We start from the raw sequence: 19,896 nt of genomic DNA, 5'->3' as shown, positions 1-19,896 counted from the left end.
ACTACACCACAGGAATAGTTGGTACTATCTAAGTGCACTTAGTGGTCTGAGGAACCAGTTTGGGCTTCTTGACAATATTTTGAGACTTCAACAATGTCCTTAGGTACCTAGATAGCACCCCTATCTCAACATGCCCTAACTTGCATTCTGCATCTCCTAACCATCATTATCTTCACTTAGGACATCATTCCCTACATTATAACCTTCATTCTACATCTCATAACCCATCATAACAACAACTCTAGCATCCTAGCTTCCTGGCATAGCAAATTGACAACCACCCCTGTCAGAATCAACAACCCTTCAACCTAGCTTCCTTACTGTGCCATGAAACTACCAATTGCACCAAAACTAGCCCCAACTAAACCATAGGCATATTTTGTACTATTGGAGTGCACTTGGTGCTTTTAGAGTGGAGTTAGGCACTTGCCTGACCATTTTGGGCATCCAAACTACATTTTGGGACCCTAAAACTACTTTTAGATGCCACTATAGGTCCTCATTCTGCATTTGACCCAAAATGACATCTTGCACCCAAAACCTTTTTTTTCATCTTAGGACATGTCCATATTTCATATTTGATCAACATAACCACCATTTTGAGTAACCTAAACATCATTTTGAATCCCAAAACCCTTGAATTAAGTCAAAAATATAAACGATGTATGAGTCCTAGAGTATCTCCTAGTGTTGATGGATGATGGATCTTGACTAGTCTTTTTATCTTTTTTTATCATTTTCTTTGGTCAAACTCTATGTATGTCTTGATAGATTTTACCTTATCATCTTAATCATTTTGATCTTTTTGTCTTTTGTCACTTTTTGGTCAAGATCCAAAGTCCACTATCACAAGGTTAAGCTCCTAGACAAAATACTTTCTAAAGATTTCCACTAAATTAAAAAACTTTTCATACACACTTTCCATTAAATTTTCATATTCCTAAACATCATTTTGACTTACCTTAGTGTCATATTCCCCTTATCTTGCATTGTTCAAAACCTTAGCATCATTTCCACTATAAATCCCTATCAACTTGTCTATCAACCAAATTGTCTTCTTGATCACTTATCCTCATTTTGATTATCCCAAATGTCATTATCAACCCTAGGAAACCATCTCTTTCATAGTCTACCTTCCATACATCAACCCCTACCATCATTAACAGGTCCAAACTCCAACCCTAACCTTCATTTTTCATAATACGGGGTAATTTTAATCTCCTTTAGTCAACCTCCAATATGTCACTTTGCATTTGCATTTGTATAGTTTCCCTCGGACATTTGCATCTTTCATTTCAAAACCCAACATTTTTTGGCATTTTCCTAGGTTTCATAACATCCTTAAACACCTGAGTCAGAGGACTTTCACACTTATTATCAGCCTTTTATGTTTTAACTATTGGGTTTCAAGTTCCCTGTAAAACCTGTTTATCTAATCAAAAAAATCCTTAAACACCTAAAAATCCAAAAAATACTCATATCTTGCATACCCATGTCCTAAGTATCAAGTTTTGACCTGTTTTACCAACTACACCACTATTTTACCAACTACACACTTTAGGTGCATAGTTGGTAGTTTCAAAGTGCACTTGGTAATAAAGGAATTCATTCTACATTCTAGAACCCTAATCTGCACATCCACACCTTGCATTGCATCCCTAAACCTTGCAAAACACTATAAAACACTCAAATCATTCACATTTGGCATTTTAGGCACCCTAACACCCATTGAATACCTCCTACTTACCAACTACTTACGTTTAGGGCCCCAAGTGCACCAAGCATGCACTTGATACTATCTAAGTGCAGTTGGTAGTTTAGATATGCACTTTGGGGACATGGAGTCCATTTAGGTTATCCTCCACTTCATCTGTTTCCTTAGGTATCATGCCAACACTCACTAGGACACAACTAGCTTAGAGACCTGAAGAACTTTATCAACCTTTGTTTTCTAAGGCACCAACACAACCAAAACCTCATCCAAGAAAAAAGAAGTGCAATAAAATCCAAGAAACCTTTGATGAAGACCATATTGAGGTATCACAACCTTTACTTGTAGAACCCCTAAACATGTATTCGCAAGATCACCATAACCAAGAGATAATGCAACAAAACCTAAACAATGCACCTACCATGAGGTTTCCTTCAAACACCTCCCATACACATGGGATGATTCAATGTAGTCCTAACTTTGAACCTATATGCATGCTGATACCACCTGAAGGCGAAAGTGTACCAACCACACCTGATGATGAACAAACACACTCCTTTGAATTCAATAAACACAACACAAGTACCTTTCATGATAATATGTCAAACACAGAACAAGGTATTGTACACCTACATCATGACTCTGACACCGACTATGGCATCACTAATGAAGAAATGGCTAGGGCATGTCAAGAAAAAAATTTCCACAATAATTTCAAACTTTTGACAACCTAAGAAATTATCAAATTCAACCCAAACATGAAGAGACCTAAGTCCAAACATCAAACCAACACAACAATTGAAACCATACAACCCATGATCAATTTGGACTTAGATAAGGAAAAAAACCTTTGGAGTTTTCAAATACAATAATGGCACCTATAAGGTCCCATCAAGAATCAACCATCAAAATCCTCCTAAGTACATTTGAACACCTCAACATTAATCCCTTGTTTGATGAACCACAACCAATGAAGGGAAAAAAGACTCTTCCTAAGTATCCCAAAAGGATGTTATGACTTGATCTCAATCACGTGGTCCAACAACAAGATGTGCCTAAAGGGACTTGTGCTCTAGGGATTCCAAACACTCCTCCTTTGGAGACAAATCAAAAAACTACACTTTTGCTCCTAACCCTACCAAGTGTCATGACATCAAATGATATGGAGCCTCCCACAAGTACACTATGTGAAACATCAACTACAACAATCCCTATTGATGCAAAAAGGAAAAGTTTTATTGATATTACACCTATTCCCAAAATAAATGCACCTCATTTTAATATAAACATGATGTACCAAGGAGAAACCTCTAACACACAAAGGTTACAAAGCAATAATACCAACATGGTGGTCAATTCACAAGGACATAAGCAACTACCCCAACAACATCAATCTCCAATAGTCCAAGGGCCTAATGATTCAAACAAACATTCAACATATCAACAACAACCTCAACCACAATAGCAACAACCTCAAGTGGTACAAGCATCCAACATCCCTAACACATACTCCAATGTAAACCCACTTGACTTACATGCAATGTATCAACAAAAAATCCAACAACAACAAGCCTTGTTTGCTAAACAACAAGAGCAATTCAAACAAAATTTGGAATACCAAAGAAACCTTGAGCAACAAATTTCATACTAGCAACATTTTTTACAACAACAACATGTGCCACAACAACCTCAACAGATACCTCTACAATAACAATCACATACATGGTCTCACATACAACCAACAGAGGTATTCCAACAACAACCACAACGAATGGCACAACAACACATGGTACATAAATCATAGTCAATACCACAACAAGTGTGACATCAAATACCACAAAAAGTACCCCAACATGTGTCACAATAGAGACCTTTCTATCTTCAATGTACTAACATACCTCCAACACCTAGTGACACATCACCAAACTCATCATACATAGAAATGTCAGAACTAAGTAGACATAACTCCTTCCACAACAAATGGTCACCTCAGAGGCACAAAAGACTTGAAGGGAAAGCTATCGTGCAAAACCCTAATGAAGAACTGTTACAATAATTCAAACAACTTTGCAAACAAGTCGAGGCATTGGGAGTCTAGAAGAAACAGGCTCTATATACAAAAAGGGACTTACATCCTAATTTTTTTGATAAAATTCTATATATGCCTCCATTCCAAAAACACTTTGAGGCTCCAAGGTTTGAAAAATACTAAGGAAAAGGCAACCCTATTGATCACATCTAAGAATTTTGTGCCTCTTGTACTAAGCTCAGTGATGAGCCCACTTACCTCATGAGATTGTTCCCCCATTCTCTAGGTGGGCCTGCACTTGAATGGTACTCCAAACTTCCTCATGCTATCAAATCTTGGTCAGAGCTAGCAGACAAGTTCATCTCCACTTTGCCTTTAACATTATGAATGAGGTGACAGTCCCAAACTTAATGTATGAACTCAAAATCAAGAGTCCAAGCACCATTTCTAAATTGATGAAAAAAGGGGCCAGTATTGAAGATGCTCTTATCCATAAGGGAATCCTCAAGACAAATAAGTAAAACACAAACATCAACTTGTCTAATGTCAAGGCAATTTTTTTCTCCAAAAATAAGAAAGTGACTAATGGTGGCATTGTGGATGTGCATGCAATTAGCATGACACAACCTCAGTTGACTTTGAAAGGTGCAAACCCTATGAATTCACAAATTCCCAATCAAACATCACCTCCACAATAAAAAACTGAAACTTCCATGCTAGATGGACCTTGAAGACATCCTAGAAAAAAATATACAAAATTCACACCATTGGGTATACCTCTTGAAACTGCACTTCAACAATTACTCAGTAATAACTTCCTGCAGTTACCCCCAATCAAAGATGAGCCACTAACTAAGGCTTCTTGGTGGGATGACAAAAAAAATTTCGATTACCATCGCACCAAAGGACATAAGACCTCATCATGTTTCCAACTAAAGTATGCAATACAAGATCTTATTGATGATGGTGTAATCACAATCAATCCATCACTACTAGCATCAAACTTTGATCACATTATCTTCAAAGATCCTTTGGGTAATCATGACAAAGAGAAACCCTCCAGTTCAAACTAAAACTCACAAGGTAATGTGAATTACATGTGCACTAGATATGACTACACCATTAACTATTTCAATGAGTCAAATTCCCATGTATCCAAATTCAACTTAAAGGCTAAAGACCCTCATTGTGCTATCACTACACGTCGTACCAAGATCACCCTACCTGGAGCCCCATCTTCACCTACTCCCCCTAGTAGATGTGTTGCTCCTACTTCATCTTATTATAGCCTCATTGAATAGCCTAGCAAGACCCCTGCACAAATATCCATCTTGGACCTACTGTGTGCATCTCCCCAACACCATAAAATCTTGGATGAAGCCCTTAAAGAATTAGTTGTCCTAGATAAAATTGATATTTCCTAGTTCCAAGCCATGGTGGGAAACTTATCTGCATCACAATATATCACCTTTTGACCTCAAGATATTCCTAAAGACAAACCCAACCACAGTAATCTTCTTCACCTTGAAGTCTTTGTCCACAATGTTAAATTCTAATGTGTCTTGATAGGTGTTGGAGCAGGGTTGAATATGTGTACACTTAAAGTAGTCAAAGGTTTGGGTTATTTTGGAAATGATGTGGACCCATCTTGAAGGATCATAATCAAAGCCTATGATGATGGTGAAAAATTCTCTATGGGGGTCATCATCTTACCTATCAGAGTTGGTCTAGCTACTAAGAATACTTTATTCCAAGTCCTAGATATAGAAATGAACTGCAACATGATACTAGGCCACCCATGGATCCATGCTACAAAAGCAGTGCCTTCTACATACCACCAGTGCTTAAAATTATCCTATAATAATGTTGAGGTCACCATTCTAGGTGATCCAAATCCCTTCCAATTCTATCCTAATCTTAGAGGAACCACTACATAACAGGTCCTGACAAACCATGTAGCAAATCTACTTGAGTCCTTCAAGTATGTTGACCCTTCCACACTCACACCCACATTCAATGAAAAGCTCAAAATCCAAGACCAAGGTTATAGTGAGTACTTCATGTCACATCCCTTTCACATTGCGAAACTTCCTTTATCTCCCAAGTCATATGGTAAACCTCAGCTTAAACAAAACAAGCCTAAGTTCACATTGCAAAAGAAACCTTTTGTGGCTTTCACTAGTGGAGGCGGACTACATGAAGACCATGTTTCTTAAAATACCTCTACATGGATTGAAAAGGCTAAAGTAGAACAAGAACTTACTCCTATACCCCTTGACAAGTATGGACCTACATTCACCATCATGCAGAAAAAGAGATATGACAGATTTAGTGGCCTTGGACCTCAAAAGCAAGGCATTGTTCAACCCATCACTACATCAGGACAACCTCAAAGCTTGGGACATAGATCCAAACCATTTATTTTGGGTCTTCTTAATATTGAGTCATCCTCATCTAAGGATGTAAATGATTCAAATGATAACAAGGCATTTGAGAACTCCCATTTGAGAACACCCACCCTGAACCCGTCCAATCTGTATCCAACTTTGATGGTCCTGACACCTCCCTTGGCCTTGATCATATGTTTGCTGACCCCAATAGCCTATCTATGGTAGATAAACATGTAAATCCACCTATTACTCAAACCAATTCTTCACCTTGGATCAAAACATTCTGGTACCCAAGCCCTCCTACTTTTGAAGATGATCCCGATGATATCACTCAAGTGGATATCCATATATATGCCTTTGACCAATGCTTATTCAACACTGATGATGGCATTTCCCTAGTTTTCCATGAACTTATCAATTGGTACCAACAAGGACCACCAACATTTGAACTAGTTTGAAAATGATGACACCATCACAGATTTCTTTGAGCTCTGTGAAGATTTACCATAAGGCAATCACAAGTCCAGATTTTCCATTGATCTAAACATCATGGCATATTTCGAGGAGTCAACTCCATCTTCCAGTCACAAAATTGAGAGAATAACCAAAAAGACACAAGTAGGTCTCTTGATGAAAATTGAAAGGCACCATTAGACCATGAAAAAGTAAAAATAAAGGTTGTATCCAAGGGTGAAAACCTCTTTGAGGTGCCTGAGGATGGAAGATTGGACACACCCCCATTAAATGAAAGATCAACATTACTTGTGGAAATGATAAAAGAAATTAATCTGGGAACTCCTAACAACCCCAAGGTCATACATTTTGCAACCTCATTATCACCAGAGGAAAAGGATGAATTTGTCAGATTCTTTCTAGAGAGATAGATCAACTATGCATGGTATTATGTGGACATGCCTGTATTAGATCCTAAACTAGTCCTTCATCACTTACTACTCAAACTAGGAATGAAACAAGTAAAGAAAAAATTGAGAAAAATGCACCCTCAAGTTGCCCTCCTTGTCAAAGTTGAATTGAAGAAATTATTGGATGTCAGGTTCATAAGACCCATTGATTATGTAGAGTGGATATCTAGTCTAGTACTAGTAAGCAAACACTTAGGGGGCATCCAAATATGTACTGACTTCTATGATTTTAACAAGGCATGTCCCAAGCATGATTTTCGTTTACTGAATATAGATATCATTGTAGACATGACAGTTGGGTATGAGATGTTGTCACTATTGCATGGCTTTTTTTACTACAATAAGATAAGAATAGCCCCTAAAGATCAACACAAAATAAATTTTACATTCCCTTGGGGAACATACTACTGGAATGTTATGCCATTTGGTCTTAAAAATGCCAGGGCAACATATCAAAGAGCAATGAATACCATCTTCCATGATTTCATGCACATCCTAATGGAAGACTATGGTTACGACTTACTTTGCAAATCCTATAAAAGAAAAGATCATTTGGGTATCCTAGATTAGATATTCAATAGAATGGAAAGCTATAAGCTCTGTCTAAATCAAAAAAAGTGTGTATTTAGGGTTCTTTCTGGAAAGCTCCTAGGATACATTGTTTCTCAACAAGGCATTGAAGTGGATCCCGAGAAAGTAAAAGCAATACTTGACATGCCTCTCCAAAAAAATCTAAAAACATTAAAAGAACTACAAGGAAGATTATAGTATATCTGTAGATTCATTACACAACTAGCCAATAAGTGTCACTCCTTTCAACATCTTTTGCATAAGGGAGTGTCCTTTTAATGGAACAAGAAGTGCCAAGAATCTTTCCAATAGCTCAAGGATTATCTTCTACGTCCACCAATTTTAATGGCTCCTATTCCAAGAAAGCCATTCATCCTATACATATCTGCTATAGATATAGCATTAGGAGCTCTCTTAGCACAAAATGATGAACAAGGAAGAGACCGATCCATATATTACATCAGTAGAATACTTCTGGGCTATCAACTAAATTATTCACTCATTGAATGAGCTTGCCTTGTTATTCTCTTTGCAACCCAAAAGTTGAGACATTACATGCTCCGTCAGAAAACAATGCTTGTCTCTAAGATTGACCCACTGAAGTATCTCCTAAGCAGGGCTGCTCTCACAAGAGACTTAGCCAAATGGGTCATGATCCTTAGTGAATTTGGCATTGAATATGTAGACAGAAAGGAAATCAAAGGACAAGTGATAGTAGATTAGTTAGTAGAAGCACCTATGGCAGATGGTCATCCTCTGTTGATAGACTTTTCAGAATAAGCCATATTTTACAAGGATATAGCTAATGAATAGAAGCTTTACTTTGATAGATCACATACACATAATGGTTCAAGATCTGGCATTATGTTTATCACTCCCCAAGGAGACATAATTCCCAAGTCATATAGAATAACATTCCATTGTACGAACAACATAGCACAATATGAGGCATTGATCATAGGACTCAAGATAGCTATCCAATGGAACTTTCAACATTTACAAGTCTTTAGTTATTCCCAATTGGTCATCCACCAAGTCAATGATGACAATGAACCCAAAGATGATAAGTTAATGCCTTACAAGCAAATGGTAGACTTCCTTAAGTCTAAATTTGTCACTATCTCTTTTCATCAGCTACCAAGAATACACAACATGAATGTTGATGCTATGGCTATCATCATGTAATGCCCTGCCAAGCAATCCAAAGAATAAACCTAAAGTTTTACTAAGTTCAGTAGCATTTTTTTTTTTTTTTTAACATAAAAGTAAATACCACTTATCACTTATACACAATAACAGAAGCAATAGCAATGTCTATCTAAAACTAAACATAACAGGTTACATTCTTTAAGGATCCCTTAACGTTGAATTACATCTAAATCAACTAATGTTATTGAATCCATCTAATACAACAACCACATGAAATAATAATGATAAGTCCAATGTTTATACATTACATTTTTAATTGTTCAATCATCTACTATACATGTCATAGGGTATGAAAAGATTAAAAGAATATACATATGTGGAATAAGGTACATCATTCTATTCTAATCCATGATACATCAAAGTAAAGATAACCATATGATACACAAGATACATCATCATAGAAGATATATACATCCATCATAAAGATCAAACATAATAAACTAAGTGCACGGTTACTCCCAACCATTAATAGCATCATTAGACCATCATGGGTCCTAGCCATCCCTCCGTACATAACATTCCAAATCATCGAAGAGATCATCGGTATTGACATGGTAGGAATGTCACACCTAACATACTATATCATATGCAAAAAGTAATCTAACATGAAAAGTAAAGCATAAAATAACATCATCTAACATATGCTAATCATCAATGAAAGGATACATATCCACCATCATAAAGGACGCATCAACCATGATGTCTCAAACCGATCTCAAATGATAAGAGTGGAAAAACACTACCACCCGACTGCATGGAACCTAAGTGGTCTACTCCCACCGTGCTGAGGAGATAATCTCAAGTCCCAAACAGGTTAACAAAATCACATAGCATAAATCTCTATAAGTTCAGGAATCCTAAAAGTATACTAACTCAAAGGTTCCAACACAAAACTGACATTTAATTCCCAGAGGCACACACAGACATGTAGGAAGCCTACTATGCAAGCGGGAAAGTGTCATCGCATATATCATGTAGAAGTTACCCTGATAGTTAGCTATACTCCACAGGTCCCTACTGATCCTCATGCGGTCACTAGTATCCTCTCATACTAACAAGGCATACTATGGAATGCAAGGTCGCAACCAAGTGTTCTCTCTACTCCCATCCTAGTCTATACAAGCACTCGAGGCATGGGCAAGAACAAATTTTTTTTTTTTTTTTAGGTTCATTTAGTTAGTATTAGGTGTGAATGTTTTCACTTATTAAAACAACTTACAATGAGTTACCCTGGCAGCCTCTTAGGGCACCAACCCTCATTGCAAGCCACTTCCCGACACTACAAGCAGATAACCTACCCTAAGCTCATGGAATCATAAAGCACCCTAGTCCTATACAAGCGACTGGAAAGAAAACTCAAAAGATAATCCATAATAAGAACATCAAATATACACAATAAAAACATCAAATCTCCATGAGCAACTAAAAAGCATCCATAGAAAATCATGACCACAACAGCTCTCTATTCGCAACTGAAGCATCACTGATAATCAAAAGTATCCATTGGTTCTTAATAACCCAAAATATATCTCAAATCATACTGATCAAAGACTCCAAAATGGTTGAGCCAAAACATGTCACAACATGACATCATAAATCAACATTTCAATCCCATCATGGCAACTGGAAAATATACTTTGAGGATAACTGATCGATGACTCAAAAATTATTGAGTCAAATGTCTTATACATATGAATCTCATCTTCTTGCAAGAAGACTAGAAAACAATAACAATCAGCAATTACAAACATTTCATAAAGCATTCCATCACATAACCATTGTTGGGTTTATAAAGATCAGAAATAAGACATCATCATGACATCATAATCATAACCCCCAAGCCTTTGGTAGATGTTCTATAACTAGTCAACACTAGTCAACCCAAAACTCGAAACAAATAGCATAGAGAAACCACAATGCAAGCACATGTTTTGGTTTTGCTAAAATTACATCATTGAATTAAAAGTGGAGGTTTTCGGTTTCCATTTCCAATTTTGGATAATGAATGGAGGAACATTTTGTACGTTTTTCTAACCCATGTATATGTTTAAAAGGTTTTCCTTTATAACTCTAAAAACCTATCTTCCATTTATAATATTTTGTTTGTATAAATGTTATACTGAAAACATCCCCATCAAACTACAAATTAAAATTCATATTTTTTATAATTTAAATCAATTAATTAAATCTTAAAAGTTAAATTGTAATATAATTCACCATTATAAAAGATGAACCTTTAATTTTAATCATTTATCAATTATATAATAATTTAAATTTATTAATAACATATGTACATACTTAAATATATACATATATATATTTATATATAAAAATATATATATACATACATATATAAATATATATAAATAATTATTAATATTAACATTTTATAAAAAAACTGAAATATAAAATCGAATGTAATGTTTTCTTTATACAACTGTTGCAACATATATATAAACCGTGGCATGCACACCAGTACCCTGCCGTTGCAGGGCCTACAGCGACAGCGGGTACATGGTACCTACTAACATTGTAGTTCCTGTGACCGCAGGTACCCCATTGTAAACAAAGCGTGTGGGCACGGAAATCTTCTCCCCCACTACACATTAAAATATATATATATATTTATTTATTTATATTTTAAATGCATTTTGAATAACATTTTTTTTTAAATGTATTCAATCAATCGCGATGCGATTTTATAAGTTCTCACTGCGATATATCATTCAACCTTTCAATTAAATATATATATATATGTATATATGTGTGTGTGTGTGTGTGTGTGTATATGTGTGTATATATATACATATATACATATATATATACATATATACATATATATATATATACATACATATATGTATATATATATATATGTATATATATATATATGTACATATATATATATGTATATATATATATATATATATATATATATACATATATCTATATATATATACATATACATATATGTATGTATATGTATATATATATAGATATATGTATATATATTTATGTACATATATATATATACATATATATATATACATATGTACATATATATATATATACATGTAGATATATATATATATGTACATATATATATATATATATATATACATACATATATATACATATATACATATATATATATATGTATATATATGTATGTATATATATATATATGTACATATATATATATATATCTACATGTATATATATATATATATGTATATATATATATGTACATATGTATATATATATATGTATATATATATATATGTACATATGTATATATATATATGTATATATATATATATGTAGAGTTTTATATAGCATAAACATATATATTTATATGTATATATAAATGTATATTTATGCAAGTCTGAAAATATATGTTTTTCCACAAAGAATATATATACAAATTTAAGAATTTCATAAAAAATATTTGTTCTGTAAATTTACCCAATAATTCTTCTAATGGATTTGGCTATAATTTGAACCCTAGCCCCATAATCTCTTCAGATCTATGCATATAAAGTTTTTTCAAATAAATTTAACTACCCATATTAAAAAATGCATACAACCAAAATAGAAAAATCCTCAGAAAGCATATGGAAGACACGAAGAAGACAGGAAGTGCAAGATGCAAAAATAGCATAAGCAAAATCACAAGAGTCTACCCGGATTCTGATGCTAATTCACTTCTCCTCAGAAACTGTAGAGCAAGCTCCCTCCTTCTTCCACGTACCCGAGTCCTCCAATGCTCCAAAAATGCTCCCCTTAAGCCTCTAGGAGTGCCCGAATATAAAGGACTCTCAGGAAGCACCTAGAATGTTTCTAGAAAAAACTAGAAGGTGTAGACAACTAAGCACAAGCTTTTTCCAACCGTCTAGATGAGTCATAAGGTTGTAGACACCATGTGCTTAATTGGTGCACTAACCCCCGTGTTGTTGACATATGAGAAATAAAAAGGTGTGTTTACTCCTAGGCAAGCTTATAACTTTTATTTTAATTTTTATAACTTTGATTTTAATTTTTATAATAATTATTATTATTATTTATTTATTACTTGATTATTATTTTATAATTATTTTTAATTTCTAATTTCTTTTATTTAATTCTTTTTCTCAATTAATTATCATTTAATTAATTATAGTCAAAATATCAAAGATCATGATATTATATTATTTTTTTCCAAATAATTAATTTATTAATTAAATATATTTATTAAGACTTAATTAATAGAAAATTCACCATAGACCTCCAAGATAAAAATATGAAAACCCATCATAGAATAATTCATACAAAATCGGTCTAAAGGGTTAAAAATCACGAATTATGTCATCCGACACATTCGGTGGGTGAAATATCTAGATACATGTCCTATCTTTCTAGGACAATGGTTTTAAAGGTTTGGGATTTGGACTTGAGAATTTATCTCCCTTCTCTTATCATTGAGATAGTATAATAGGATACGCTCATCTTGGAAATTCAGGGAAGTCGATACTCGGTACCTGCAACCTACATAAAAACCATGGATGTACATACAATATATATAATGCTAAGCTAAACAGGCAATGGCAAGAAGTGGTGCATCATGTAGATCCCGAATAGCAGGTAACTATGACTCCCCTCCTTAACAAAATTGGAAATGCCATACAATAAGAACAAACATGGACACCATACACATGCAAGTATGGTGTAAGTACCCATAATAAAACACATGAGATAATAAACCATCTAACTAATCATCATCAATAACTGAAAGCAATGTAATGATCTTCATGCATACATGAAATGTAAAGTCTAAATGATATCATCATATATCAAGTGAATCCATAACATAATGTCTGATAGTCTCAAACTAATACCACTAATCCATCACCATAAAACTAGTCTAACATAGTTTGATACTAATAACAACAATATGTCCAGAAAGATGTGAATGAGGGTAGGCACTACATGTCACTTCTATGGTTGATATGCCTCAAAATGTGGAATTTTGTGAATTCCTTGTTGAGCAACTTTTGATTCTAGCATTCGAGCTCCCTCAAACTAAGTTTGTGGGAAAATTTGTTGGTCCCAATCCTCCTTGGTATCAAGACATTTACAATTACCCACATGCCCAAATCCTACCACCCAACTTATCCAAAAATGACTGTCGAGCCTTTATCTGTCAAGCCATTAGATACGTCATCATTGGTGGACCCTTTATAAGAGATTAGTTGACCAAACCCTTCTTAGATGCCTTGACACGTAAGAAGCTGAAACTACCTTACATGAGGTTCATGAAGGTATATGTGGAGGTCATTTCAATGGTCTGATTCTAGCTAAGAAACTTCTTAGAGCTGAATATTATTGGCCAACCATGGAACAAGATGCCCATGATTTTTCCAAAACATGTCATAAATGTCAGATACATAGCATTCTGATCCATTCACCAGCACAAGAATTACAACCAGTCATATCTCCATCGTCGTCTTCACAATGGGTATTTGATCTTATTGGAGCTATTTCTCCTCCATCCTCTAATGGTCATAAATTCATTATCATAGCAACAAAATATTTTACCAAGTGGGTTGAAGTTGCCCCTTTGACCTTCACCACTAGCAAGCAGATTTCAAGGTTTATTCTAAACTACATCATATGTTGGTATGGAGTCCCCTTGGCTATTAATTATTACTGACCATGGTAGTTCATTTTGAAACAAAGATGTAGATAAGCTCTGTGAGATGTACCACATAGACCATGGACATTCTAGTATTTACCATCCACAAGGCAATGGCCAAGCAGAAGCATCTAATAAGACCATTGTTAAGATTCTCCAAAAGACTATCAATGATTTTTGTTGAGACTGGCACCTACAACGAAACCTAGCTCTTTGGGCCTACCAAACAACTATACATGCTCCTACTGGTGCAACACCATACTCTCTTGTCTATGGCACTGAGGCCATACTTCCCATTGAAATTGAAATTCCATCATTGAGAGTGTCCCTACAAGATATTTTTGATGATGAAAACTACTAAATATCTAGACTAAAATGAGTTGGAAATGCTTGATGAATGGAGATGAGCTACCTTGACACATTTGCAAGCTTACTAAAACTGACTCAAATGGAGCTATAACAAGAAAGTCTAAGGTCATCATTCTAAGATCAGTGATCTAGTACTGAAGATGAACTACAAGACTCAACAACATAGAGAAAAACAAGGCAAATTTGAACCCAAATGGGAAGGACCTTATGTACTTACTACATCATTTGCGTTTGAAGTATATCAACTTACGACTCTAGAGGGTGAACCATTACCCATGTCCATCAAAAACATGCATCTTCATAAGTACTACACTTGGTTCTATCTAAAAGTCTTGAAAAAATATTTTTAAAAAGGCAAAAAGTCCTAAAAAAATCTCAAAAAAATAGCAAAAAGTCATGAAAAAATAAAAGAAAAAAGTGAATAAATTCATGGAAAAATGGATGCCTTAATGAAAACCTGGCACATAGGCATCTTGGCATGAAAATTTGAGTTAAGAGAAAAATTCTGTCCAAAAGTGAAAACCTGGAAACAGGCACTTTGGGCAAGTACCATGGTTAAAACCTAGCAAATGGGCGCCATGTGTAATCAATTGTTGCTCATCCATCTATTAGGATTCCATCTGGCTTTCTCCCCTTTTGCTATTCCTTCATCATATCCTTCATCCTACAAGACATCCTTGGGTCCTTGACCAAGGCTCATGAACTAGTTAATATCCATTGTTATCTTACCTAACTCATCACTAGTTTGCACATACTCTCTCATGGGCTTTTGTACATAGTTTGCATCTTTTCTGTGGGCATATTACCTACATGATGCATGAGTTTGAATTTGAACTAGGGGCATATCCCTAAAAAAATTTTATCAATTAGACCTATCACATAAGAGATTGGAGTAACACTTGTATATGCTATTACGATCCTGAAAAAATCCTTAAAATTCAAATACAATCCTAAAAAAAATCATAAAAATTCAAAAATGCCTTGAAAAAAGCACTAAAAATCATAATGTCTTGAAAAAAACACTAAAAATCATAAAATGTCCTGAAGAAAATCCTAAAAATTGTAAAACATCTTGAAGAAACCAGTCACACAAAAAAATCACATATCCTCAAAAACCCTAAAAATCACAAAACCACTCAAAAATTTGTAATAAACCCTATACATAATCATACCTTTTGCATAAACACTTGCACTTTCATAGAGTGAAACCCAAGGCATTTCACTTCAATGACAATCACACCTATTTGAGCACTATGAACCGACAATCAATCCAACATGTCATCATGAACCTATCAACTGAACCAACAATTGCAACCATCACATAATCAACCTATCAAACACTATCTAAAGACCTCAAACACTAAAAAGCAAGTAATAATGGATAAGAATAGCCATTGGCTCACATTGTTTAGTGAGTGATTTATTTTTTCTTTGTTTTTTCTTCGATCATGTTCCTATGCCACTCGATGATATAATCTAATCTATGAGAGTGGGAAAGATGGTGCATGGTCATATTTTATTTTTTGTCTATTATAATGTACCTTTGAGAGTCTAGGGCATGCATATATGCCTTAGGAAGGACAAGGTCATCTTTTGTTTGCATCGTCTTTGTTTATGCAAAAGGCTTGCATTTGCATTCTAGCCCTTTATGCCATGATGTGTTGCATTCCATATGCCATATCAAAATAAAGCTCCATTTGACATATAGTGCACTTTACAAAAGAAAAATTCTTCCCATCATCATTCACATCCTCTTCCACACCATTTTCATATCATTTCAAAATCATTTCATATCAACTCAAAATCATTTCATATCAATCCAAAACCATTTCAAATCAACCTAAAATCACCAAAAATCAGTCCTAATAAACCCAGAACATGTACAAAATCCCAAATCATTAATCATGTATCCAATCCTAGGCATTGTTGTGGCTATCAGTGCCTTGGAAACCTATCAATCTATCAAATCTTATCAAGCTTACCTTAGTACTATCATGGCTCTTAGTGCTAGGTCAAACTATTATTCATGTAATCCAATCTTTGACATCATTGAGTCTTTCAATGTCGGATCATGGAATTATCAACCATTTTAATAATATTGACAGTGTCCGTTGATGTTATTATGATCAACCATATCAATCAATCTCGATCTTGTAGCATTTATGATATTGGTTAAATGTTATGTATCTTTAATTCATGTCATTTTTCCTTGGCAGGTTATCAATTTCAATCAATCAATCAATTTGACCATGGCGCTGGTCTACCTATCATCATCGTATTCAATCTGTATTATCATCACACTTCATCAAAGGATACTATTGCACTTATTTAATCAAATTGGCCAGTCACCTACTAATTTTCTCTATAGGATTAAATAACCCATAATTTAATCCTATTGCATTACTAATTATTCTTCTTAACTAACCTTCTCAATTAATTTATATTTTAGTAATTAATTGGTTCATCATCTGCAAACCATGGAAATTCTCAATTTCTTAAGTCATATTTCCACCATTAATTCCATTTTCACTAATTTCTATTTTTGTAGAATAAAGGATTTTTAATTCAAATATTCCACATGATATTGACACCATCATGACACATGGGTGTGACACCTCATGGATTCTCCTTCGAAACTTGGCTAAGATATGTCATAATCTAATATTCTTATTCTCTTATGCACATCCATATTTGGCTTCCTTTGTCATAGATTCTTGGCTTTAAGTGGGCTTGAGGTGTCATATGACACGTCATAGATTCTCAACCATATTTAGCCTTGTTTGACTTCCAAGCATCATAGGATCCTACACTTGGCATCTTGTGTCATATGTTTCATGGATTCTCAAAGGAATCTCGTGCCAAGTTGCATATATAAGGGTGAAAATTCCAATGCTCTCATCCTTAATGTTGACTATAAAATGAGCATTCTTTCTCTCATTTTGGGTCCTTGGCTCTTTAGTATTTTCACTCCATCTCTCACACTAAAATCACAACTTCAAGTATTCTCATAGCATTATCATCACTATAGGCCTTTGCTTCATAATTGTGTGAATTATAGGCAAATTGGAGCTACATCACATGGAGAAGAAAGAAGGACAGGGGAGCTAAGAAGTGAAAGATGGAGTTCTTAACATTGTTTTACTTTCTTTATTCATTTGGCTTTCATGGTAGACTAGAGGGTGTTAACATATGTTTATTGGGTTTGTGATTTGCTCATAGTATGTTAGACATTAGCCCATTTTCTAGGTCGTACAATTCCTCTACCATGAACCATCTTTACTATAGGTCAAATTTGTAGATCTACAACCCTACAACCATATCCAGATCAGGGTTTTACGCCATCCATTCTCTACAAGGATGAACCTTAGGCTTTGTTACCAACTAACACAAGCAAGGGAAGAATAACTAAGGCCAAAGGCTCACCCAGCTATCCAAACCACCTTGCAAGAGTTAACACAATGGAAAAAAACACAAAGAACAACTAACAAAGGAGGAAGAAGAGTGAAATACTTTTATTGATTCATCAAAATATCTTCATACATGCCCAACTATAAGGCCTTCTGGGTTACAGCCAAATACAAATACATTCACATTCAAAGATCCAACAACAAATTTGCACTTTCAATTCTACTCTACAATCTACTTCCCAAAAACTTGCCTAACTCTAAGCCTAAACACTCTATATATAATTGCCAAAACGGCTTACAAATTATTCTAGAACATTACATAAGAGGAAGGTTGACCCAACAACAATCTGGACACATCCTAAGTAAAGATCTTCACATAAATGTTGTGATCAAAATAAATCCCGCAAGTCAACTCATAGAAATCACATCCAAATGTTGACACTCGGCATACACTGGGTAACTTGACACATGAAGGAATTTCTATAGTGACTCGACACATGAAGGAATTTCCATAGTAACTCAGCACATGAAGGAATTGCTACTGTAACTCGGCACCAACTAAGTGCTACAATAACTTGGCTCTAACTGAGTACTATAGTAACTTGGCTCCAATTGAGTGCTATAGTAACTCAACACCAACTGAGTGCTACAATAACTGGGCACCAACTGAGTGCTACAGTAACTCAACACCAACTAAGTACTACAGTAACTCGGTACCAACTTATAGATTGAAAAAAAATGAGAAACAAAATAAGGCAACCCAATATGCTCCTACATCACATGAGCATTGGGATTCAAAGATGATTTCACCCTTGTGAATAAGCTCATTATTTACAAAAGGGTGCATTTATTTGGTGCCAGGGTCAGAGGTGAGGAGGATGGTGTTGAGATATTATCATGACTCACCTATGGTAGGATATCCAAGTTATTATAAAACCTATCAGCAGATTCATGAGTATTTTTCTTGGAAAGGGCTTAAAGCTTATGTGTTGTAGTATGTTAGAGAGTTTCCTACTTGTGAGCAGAATAAATAGGAATACTCTTATGCAGACAATATCCTTAAAGCACTTCCAATTCTTGATAGCAAGTGAGAGTATTTGTCCATGGAATTCATTGCAGGAGGTCCGATAGCCTAGGGTAGAGACTGTATATATATGTTTTTGTTGATTGGCTTACAAAGTTTTCTAACTTCTTTCCAGTAAACACTACATACACTACTACATAGGTGGTATATTTATTCATCAAAGAGGTATTTAGGCTACATGTCTTACCTTATAGCATTGCCAGCAATAGGGACAATAGGTTTATGAGTCACTTCTGGTAGGAGTTGTTCAGATTGTGCATGATAGAGCTCACTCTGAGTACCAGCTACCATCCCTAGATAAATGGTCAGATAGAGGTAGTGAACAAATGGGTGGAGGGAAACCTCAAGAATTACATAGGAGCTCCATAAAAGGCTTGCATTAAGTGGATATATCTATGTGAGCATTGTTATATTATTGCATGTCTATCTAGATGTCACCATTCATAGCATTATATGGATATGAGGAACCTAGTTTCATGGATTTTTTGTTAATAGATAGTAGAGTCCCTAGTGCTAGAGACTTCTTATAAGAG

The sequence above is a fragment of the Cupressus sempervirens genome, chromosome 8 (genome assembly GCF_028749045.1).
Source record: "Cupressus sempervirens isolate cs-2001-9-10 chromosome 8, ASM2874904v1, whole genome shotgun sequence".
NCBI classification, from domain to species: domain Eukaryota; kingdom Viridiplantae; phylum Streptophyta; class Pinopsida; order Cupressales; family Cupressaceae; genus Cupressus; species Cupressus sempervirens.
The sequence above is the reverse complement of the archived record's forward strand: the minus strand, read 5'-3'. Positions refer to the sequence as shown.